Source organism: Myodes glareolus, chromosome 14 (genome assembly GCF_982192425.1).
Source record: "Myodes glareolus chromosome 14, mMyoGla1.1, whole genome shotgun sequence".
Lineage (NCBI taxonomy): Eukaryota > Metazoa > Chordata > Mammalia > Rodentia > Cricetidae > Myodes > Myodes glareolus.
The window spans coordinates 49,892,182-49,901,693 of record NC_142039.1 but is presented as its reverse complement, the minus strand read 5'-3'; the positions used below and the strand labels follow the sequence as shown (position 1 = coordinate 49,901,693).

Sequence of the window (9,512 nt, the reverse complement as noted above, 5' to 3'; positions counted from 1 at the left end):
GTAGTGTTGATCATGAAAAAAGGTGAAATTTGACTTTATCAAAGTTTAAATGCATTTGTTAAAAAGACATTTTTGGACGCTAGGCACAGTGACTTGTTCCCGTAACCCCTGCAATTGAGAGGCAGAGACCAAGCAATCTCTATAAATAAAAGTAAGGTCAGCTTGAGGTACATTTTTTTTTTAATTAAAAAAGAGAACTTTAGACCAAGGGCTAAAGCTGGGAGATTGAAAAATGCAGACCACGAAGGCACTGCTCGTCACCCCAGTTCTGATCCGCTCCTGTACCAGGGGTCTAATCAGGCCTGTGTCTGCCTCCCTCTTGAGTAGACCAGAGGCCCCATCTACACAGCCTTTCCACAGCAGCTCCCCTCTCCAGGTGGCCAGACAGGAATTCCAGACCGGTGTTGTTTCCCAGGACATTGACAGAGCTACTAAGTTTATTGGTGCTGGGTCTGCCACACTTGGTGTGACTCCAGGACTGGCATTGGAACAGTGTTTGGTAGGTTGATTATTGGCTATGCCAGAAACCTGTCTCTGAAGCAACAGTTCTTCTCCTATGCCATTCTGGGTATTGCCCTGTCTGAGGTCATGATGGGGCTCTTCTGTTTGATGGTCGCCATCGCCTTCCCCATCCTCTTCGCCATGTGAGACTCCATGGGGTCACCCAGCCGTCCCTGCTGCTTCGACCGCATGCCAGTCCTGCTAGAGTGTGCTAAGCTTTACCACTAAACAACATTTCTCAGAAGAAGAAGAAGAAGAAGAAGAAGAAGAAGAAGAAGAAGAAGAAGAAGAAGAAGAAGAAGTTGTTTAGGAAAATGAAACTACACACTATATGGGAAGAAATAGAGAAAATATATTTGTGTTCTGAATATGAAAAGAGACCTCACTACAACAATAAAATAAAATAACTCCATTGTAAATGAGTAAAAGTTCCAAGACAAGGTATTTGAATAACCAAACAGAGAGCACTGTGAAATAAAGAATTAAAATACTCAGAAATATTTTGCCTTCTAAAATCTAGATTAAATTTTTAGCTGGTATCTTTTGTTTGGGGGGATTTAGTAATATTAATAGCATTAATAGTACCAATAATAATCACAAAGGTTGCCATCCGTCAAGTCCCTCTGAAACATTAACCACTTTCACCTCCTTTCTTACCCTCATCTTTGTGAGGTACATGGCACTACTCTCATTTAACAGCTGAGAAGAACCAAAGCTTAGGATGACCGCGCAGCCTCTCTGAATTTACACAGTGAGTGAATCTCAACTTCAAACCTCAGCTCACTGCCTGTAATGCCATACATTCCTGCTAGGCTACTCTCTTTCTTGTGGCAATTATTGTTTCCTTTTAATGGAATTTCATTCCTGTTAAAAAGGAAACAAATGCTTGCAGACCAGTGAGTAACTTTAGGAAAGCATAGGTCATATTTGTTGCAACAATCTTGTCTGACATTTTTCTATTATTTTTCTCTATATATTATTCTTTACTTAATATTTATTGACAGTGTTTCTTTTTATCCATAAAAATTAGAAATGTATTTGGTCACAATTGTCCCAGCACTAGGGAGGCAGAGGCGAGTGGAATCTTTATGAGTTTGATGCCAGCCTGGTCTACATAGAGAGTTCCCGGACAGCCAGAGCTACATAATGAGACCTATCTCCAACAAAACAAAACAAACAAAAAAATTGAAAGCTACCACAAATACTGTTCTTGAATCTTTCATTTTTCTCCCAACTTGACCACTACATTTATTCTTGTACTGTTAAATATGGCTAATGAAATGGTGGTACTTTTTCTCGTGGAGATACTATCCTATTTAAACAACTCTCATATTCACATTTGATTTTAATGTTTTATTGCAATGTATTATTATTATCATTATTATTGGCAGTGCTGGAGTTGAATGAATACCAGAGGCAGATACTCTTACCCATTAGCTACATCTTTACCACCTAATTAATTTTTAAATATAAAAAAGACACTATGATACTGTCAAGAATATTATCTACTCCTTTGAAATAAAACTCTGACGTGTTCTAAGGGTGTGTTCAAAGTGTCTTTAATAATGTTTAGCTGAGCTTTCATTTCCTACCAAGTGTGTGAGAGTAACAGCCCCCACCCGCTGGCCCAGCTCCTTCACAGTGAGCATTTGTTCTGGGTGAGAACTGGCTTGGCAGTGCCTTTCAGTCTCCTACTGGCTACAATGTATCCTTTCAGACCACCAGAGAATGTGTACTCAGATTCTTCAGTACTTTTGAACATAAACCATAAACGCTAGCAACTTAATCTGAACTATTCTGTAGTTGCCCCGATTTCTTTTACCTTTCAGAGAAACAACATACCTCAGTGGTAGGTGAGGTTTTTCACAGGTCTCCACATCAGCCGTTCCTGTGTCCCCTACTTCAGGGTTTTTCCTTGTGGAAAATTTCTCCCCTGAGCCTTGCCCACTGGGAGAAGCCCGCCAGCTTTGGTGAGGGAGCATGACTTGAGGTTTGCGCTTCTGTAATTTCATGCCTCGTTGCTATCATAAGCTGCTTCTAGCTCCTGAAATCCTCTTCCAATTTAGAAGGTAGAAAAGCATTTCGAAGCCTGTTAATATAAATATGCTCTTCTCCCAATTCCTAAAGCTAGCAAGCGATGATTCATGCCGCAGAATGGGCGTTTTATAAGTGGGCAGCAGCCTCCTAGATGCCCTCCGCTTGTTTAGAATGGATAGTCTCAGCAGTGGTGTGAATTTTACCTTGTAGCAAGTATCTTGCTTTCTTCTTTCCTTCTTAGACATAAAGAGCCAACAGAAGGAAAATACATATGAGGGATGTGGAATGAGGCAGAAGGAATCCTATGGCATTGAAATGGAATTATAAATACATGGGAATTAGCACATAATATGGAACACTAATTATTTTCATTGTCATGACCAGAAGCAATGACACCACAGTAGCAAGGAGCATTTCTATGCCCAGTGCTTTATGTTTTTTTAGAACATCATGCACTGTTTTTGATTTTTGAAAGGTCTTTCTTCTTTAAAAAGAACCAGAGTTCCTTGAAGGAGTGGAAAATTCCAGAAATAGAATGAAAATGTAGAGGAAGTAGCGAGTAATCAAAGCAGTATTGGTGTATCAAAAGTACACGACAGCTAACACCGATGCTCCCACTGACCAAATATACAACAGCTTGAGCATCAAAATGAAGAATGCAGGGTGTTTTTTCTCTTTTTCCTTTTCTCTCCGTGTGTGTGTGTGTGTGTGTGTGTGTGTGTTTGGTTTGGGCTGACTTTATACTGACATTTAAAAGGGGAAGATGTGGTTCAGGATGGAAGCACTGTGATGTAAGAGAACATCAGTTAGTGAGTGTGGAAGAAATGGTAGGCTCAGAAAACCACTGTTCCATAAGCACCATTGTAATTCATCGAATCAAGAATAGATACTAAAGATCTGGGCATGCACTGGTAGAACACAGGATACCCAAAGAGTTCTGTAATTTATATCATTTAGACACTGAAAAAATAATTTTACAGTAGAGAAATCTGGTGGATACCGCCATAATCAGATCATCAAATTTACTTTTACTAACTAATGGTAGCATAGATTAACACTGTTGGGATATCCTGAGAAAATTATAATATTTTTTTTGACTTTCTTGCCATGTATCTAACTTGGTTCCATGAGATGCAATCGGGCAATATAAACTGTGATCATTTATGAAGCTTTATTTGTCTGGAGTTTTCAGAAACAGTAATTTCATGTGGGATAAAAGGAAAAAGAATGGAGTGACTGCTTCCTAAATAGAGAAGAGGATTTTAAAAAAGACTTTGCAGAAAATGCACTATGAGATCATTGATGGACCCTGTTATGTCAGAAAGGTCTTCTTTCCGAGGAGACATGCTTGTGTCTGTAGGAACAAAGTCCCATAAAGGCTGCAGCTGCAGAAATGGAGACAGAAACAGCAGACCTAGAAAACACCGACCCTCGGTGAGGATAAGAAAATCCTACACAGCTATTTGCTGTACTCTTCTTGTATTGCCTTTGCAGGTTTGAACTTTAAAATGTTTTAAACTTATCCATTTTTACTGCACTGGGAACCAAACCCAGGACCTCATGCATCCTAGAGCATTTTCCTACTGAGCTACATTCTCACTGAGCTGCATCCTTAGCATCCAGGCTTTTCTTTGCTTGTTTGTTTTTGTTTTTAGGTTAGGAAGCAAAGATATATAACAAAATGGTATAAAAGTCATATAAACTTTGGGAACTTATTCACCAGTTTATTTATGAACAGTGGTGCATGATGTACTTTATTTCTAAGGAAATATCATGTGCTGTTTTCTAAACAACATATCAACTCAGTGATAGGTATTTGAATTCCGCAATAAATAAAATGGCACATAATTAAAAGAACAACTAACCCAACCACTCTAGGAAGAATTCACTAAAACAGCTTTTCATCTGTTAAAAATAAATTAATTTTATATGATCCCATTTATATTTTTATGTAGTTCTGTAACCGCTCTTTTGCTTTCATGTTTTAAAAAGAAAAAGGAACACAGATAATTTATTACCTACCTAAGAAATATGAGTTTGTTTCTTTGTTTCTGTGGCAGGGTGTTATATATGCTGGCAAGAACTCTACCACTGAACCATGCCCACAGCCTGCCTGGGAGTTTCAGACTCCTTGGTTTTTGTTACAAAATATTTAGCTACTTACTCACTGTCACTTGGAAAATTTAAAGGTCTAATATCAAATGGACTGTAAACAAGTCTGGCCATTTGGTAACATCATTACCCTCTTGGCTGAAAGTATCCTCTCTCCGGGGAGATAATAAGCGGCAGAAGCTAACTTCATATAGCACTCATTTTTTATTAATTACAAAGTCTCATGTTACCTGGCAGTTGTACTAGAGGAAAACTATGAGACTCTAACTCTCTCCCGCTCATCCTTTTCCTTTCTTCAGCCCCAGGTGACCCAGTACTGTGGGTTTAATTTATGCCTCCCTGGATCCCAGCCTCGGTCACTTGGAACAACCAGCTCCAAGCTGCTCAATAGCACTTCTCCCCACCACCCCCACTTCTTTTCACAAGATTACTTTATGAATCATATTAAAACTGAGTTTCCTTAGCAAAACTAAAGGAGTTTGCAGATCATAAAAGTCACATAAACAATTCAATAGTGTTTTAAAACATTTGGTAAGTTGTGTAATCATTACCATCAAGCATCATCCAGTGAGATTCTATTTACAGTTAACTCCTGCAGACTGGTTTTGTGTGTGTGTGTGTGTGTGTGTGTGTGTGTGTGTGTGTATGTAAAACCATATATATAAACATGATCCCTTAGTATGTGGCCTTTGTCTCTGACCTTTTCCATTTAGCACCATGTTTTAGTCCATTCGTGTTATAGCGAGCGTGCATATTTTGTTTCTGACTAGTATTCCATTTACATGGACATACCACTTTGTAGTCTCCCCTCACCAAACCTTTGGGTTGTTTCTAATTGTGGCTATTATGTGCACTGCACCTTCCAGCATTTATGTGCAAGGGTTGCATGTTCTTGTGTTTTCATTGCTCTTCCCTATGTAACCAGTTGTATTAGACTTACGGGAAGTAGCTTAAACTGATATTCCACTTTCAAAAGCATCTGGGCCATTTTGCATTCTTATCTTCTGTCTGATGTGAGCTTCCCTTTCTTCCCATCCTAGCCATGTTTGTTTTTCCATCTCTTTAAAATTAACACTTTCCTCGTGGATGCAATGTTATTTTTTTGTAATTTGAATTTTAATCTTCCTGATAACTGATTCTTGGTGTTCCTATATTTATTTTCTGCCTGTCTATTCAAATCCTTTGTCCACTTTTAAAATTGGGATGTGTGTCATCCTATTAGTGAGTTGTAACAATCTGTTGTATGGTCTAGATTGTAGATTGTTCTAGATAAAAGCCCTGTAGCAAATCTGTGCTGCTTTTTTTTTTTTTTTTTTTTTTTTTTTTTTTAGACAGGGTTTCTCTGTAAGTTTGGAGCCTGTCCTGGAACTAGCTCTTGTAGACCAGGTTGGTCTCAAACTCACAGAGATTCGCCTTCGTCTGCCTCCCGAGTGCTGGGATTAAATGCATGCATCACCACCTCCCAGCTTCAATTTATAATTTTAGGGTCATATTCTCTGGTGCTTTATGAAAGGTGTTAAAGTAATTGCTAGGTAGGCAATTGGAATGAAGCAACTTTCATCATCTGCATCTTAATATCCATGACAATTGCTCCACTATTGTGTGTAGAAGCCTTGCTGTTCTGGAGACATTCAGAAAGCTGTGTATAGACAGAAACAATCAGCATTTTCTGGTCTGCTTTGAATGCCAAGCAGAAGGTGAGCTGTCAGTGATGCCAGTTCATGTGGCTCTTCAGATTTCAATCTCTTCCTTGGGTAGTGCAAATGTTGCCTTAAAAATAAAAACCAAGAAATTCTGTTCTTCTTTATTCTTGAGAATTTCATACTTATATATGTTTTACACACACACACACACACACACACACATATTCCCATTTCCCTCCTTCAACTCTTCCATATACTTCCATGTCCCCCTCCCAACTTCCTTTCCCCCTAAAAAGAATGGTTTTCCCTCCCCCAGTAGCCATCACCTGCTAGCAAGGCGTGAGGCACAGGGAACCCTTTTGGTTGGTTTGCTCGTGTATCGGTCTTGCGCAGGTAACTGCAGCTGCAGTGAATTCATAAATGTGAGGCCGTGTGATGTCCAGAAGACAGCACATCACAGCACTCCTCTGTGTCCTCCAGCCTCTTTCCATGCCTCCTCTTTTGTGATGTTTCCTGACACTTGGCAGTGACATCGAGGGGGAAAGTGGTGGTGTGGATAAAGACATTCTATTTGGTGCTGAGTTCTCAGTTTTTATAACTAAGGATTTCTTGGCTCTGTGAAACGCTGTTTTGCTTCTGTTATTATTTTTTAAAAGTTATGTAAGTCCAAAATGTCAAGGAAATACTGAAATCTTTTTAGGCATAATGGGCATCTTCAAGTATTCAGAGTATGTAGTGGTTATGGACTTCTGTCCTGAGCCTGATAAAGAACTACGAGGATGCACATAACACCTAGACTCTTGTGGTCAACCATTGTAACACGTGTCTTGTCCTCCAAGTCATCAAGCTTGAACAGCATGATTTATCTGAACTGGGTCATTGTCACCAAAGTTTATAAGACAGACAGCATGAATTCTTTCAGTTAACTAAAAAAAATATTTAGGACAAGTACATACAATCAAAATCACACTCTCTAGTGATTAAGTAGTCAATTCTGTTGTGGAAATTACTTTAACTATGTAAGGATGTGTTACATTGGTTTTACCTTGCCTGCCGAAGGCACCTGATTGGTCTAGTAAAAGGTGAACAGCCAATAGCTAGGCAGGAGAGGGATAGCCAGGGCTGGCAGGTAGAGAATAAGTAGGAGAAGGAGGGAGGAAAAGAGGGACATGCCTGTGGCCAGGAGCCAGGCAATTGCCAATCGACCAGACACATGGAATGTAGGGCATAATTTTTAAAAGGAGAAAAGAAAAAGAAAGGTTAAAAAGTCCCACGGCAAAACATAGATAAAGAGAAACAGATTAAAATCAGAGATAAGATAGAGCATTCATAACTAATAATAAGTCTCTGCGTCATGATTGGGAAGCCAGCTGGTGGCCCAGAAGAAAGCTTGCTACAAAATACTTATTAAGTACATGTTATATGTGGTAATATACATATGAAGATGGCTGTACAAATTTGCATCTTCAACTAAATTCTTTCCATAGACCTCTCCATTTCTCTGACTATTGAGCTTGAATGTTTAATGAACTTGTCAAAAACTGATCTCCAGACATCCCCACACACACATTTGCACCTCCCAGGGCCATCCCATTTCACATCACCTTTGTCCTTCGAGTGCACAGAAGAAATCTGTAAATCATCCCATCTACGGTCTTTCTTTTATTCCCTGTGTCTAGTCCATCATAAATCCTGTTAACTCCAAATGAAATATGAAAGTCTACATGAGATTCTAGAACCACCCCGCCAAAAAAAAAGTTTTAGGGGAAAAAGGAAGAAAATTAACTTTTGAATTTTGTTAATAGTAGTGTATCTGCTGGCCCTGGTTCTCTATCTAATGCTTGTGGCTAGGAGCCAAGGAAATAGATATTATGACTTCATTTTTATGGGTTAACTGGAAGATGTGGCTACATACATCTTCCTTATCTGAGAAGGATTTGCCTTTGTCAGCAGTTCAGTCACGCCTACAAAAGTTGGTAACCTGAAATCAGTTCAGCAGTTTGAGAAGACTTTATTGAATAATGTATCTTCTTCCTGATGAACTATGTTTTGAAATCCTAAAAGAGCAAGGTTCTGCTTTTCAAATAAAATTCTGCTAGAATCCTTCAAATACCTCTTATAATGGGAAACATCTATTTTTGTCTTGACTGGAAATCACTGATCTAAATTTAAAAAAAAAAAAAAAAGAAAAGAAAAAGAAGCAAGGATGCAGGAGGCTGCAGTGGCAATGGAGCACAGAGGGCATCGCAAAGGCTGAACAAGGGGTGATAGTTGTCTGGGTGATAAAGAATTAGCTATCTATAATGTCAGTGTTAGTTTGGTGGCAATGTAAATTCTTTTTATCAAGTAAATAAATCTAGAAGCAGTAGACCACCTCTCTTCTTTGTTCCTACCTGGATATGTGTGCCTTTGACCTTCCCCCTAAACTAGGGAGAGTTGGAGACCCTTGAAATGCAAAGGATAGAGTAAATTAAATAATGCATTCAGAAGGCACCATGCTACATCTGGATCTCTGCATAATCCTCAAAACAAATGTGCAAGTAACTGGGGGCTCCCATACCTGGCATCCTGGTAGCTGAAATCAGGTCTGAGAGGAGTATGAGACCACCAAGCACAAAGCCAACCCTGTAATTACGAGGCCCTAAGGTGATATTTCATCCAGCGCTCTCGGTTCATGCTCTCCCTACCTGACCTTTGAAATGGAGCCATCAGCTTTGAAAAGCCTGGCATCTAAAATTAATATTCTTCCCCATCTGACTGAGGAAGCAACAGCTGAGCAACATGAGATCAAGGAGCCTAGTAGTTTAAACAGGGGCTGGCGGTGGCATTTGAGACAAGGCACTTCCTCTGGTGGTAGACACTTGTCTCTTCAGGCGACATCTGCCCACTGAGAGTGAAGTCTCTTACCAGAGAGTTCTGCAGTCAGTTTGAATTCTGCAGATTTCCTGTTATCTGCCAGAAAGAATACTCTACTAGCAACGTGGTTCAAACTCCAGGATGTCCTCCTTCAGATGGTAATCACTTTTGTTTATTGTTAAAACCTCTTTAATCTCCTTTTTCTCTCTGTGTCTTTCTAGATAACAAGTTGTTCCAAATTTCAGACATAGTCAATGCTTAGTATCTTATGTGTTAAACCCTGACTTGTTTTAATATGTTAATTATTATGGCTTTCAGTAACGCCTGCAGCTCAACATTATACCTTATCAATAGTTCACCATT

At 39.3% G+C, this 9,512-nt stretch overlaps 1 pseudogene; it reads left to right on the top strand.

Moving 5' to 3' along the window:
• Positions 1–207: 207 nt before the first annotated feature.
• Positions 208–648, top strand: LOC125396318 (ATP synthase F(0) complex subunit C1, mitochondrial pseudogene; annotated as a pseudogene).
• The last annotated feature ends 8,864 nt before the right edge of the window (positions 649–9,512 follow it).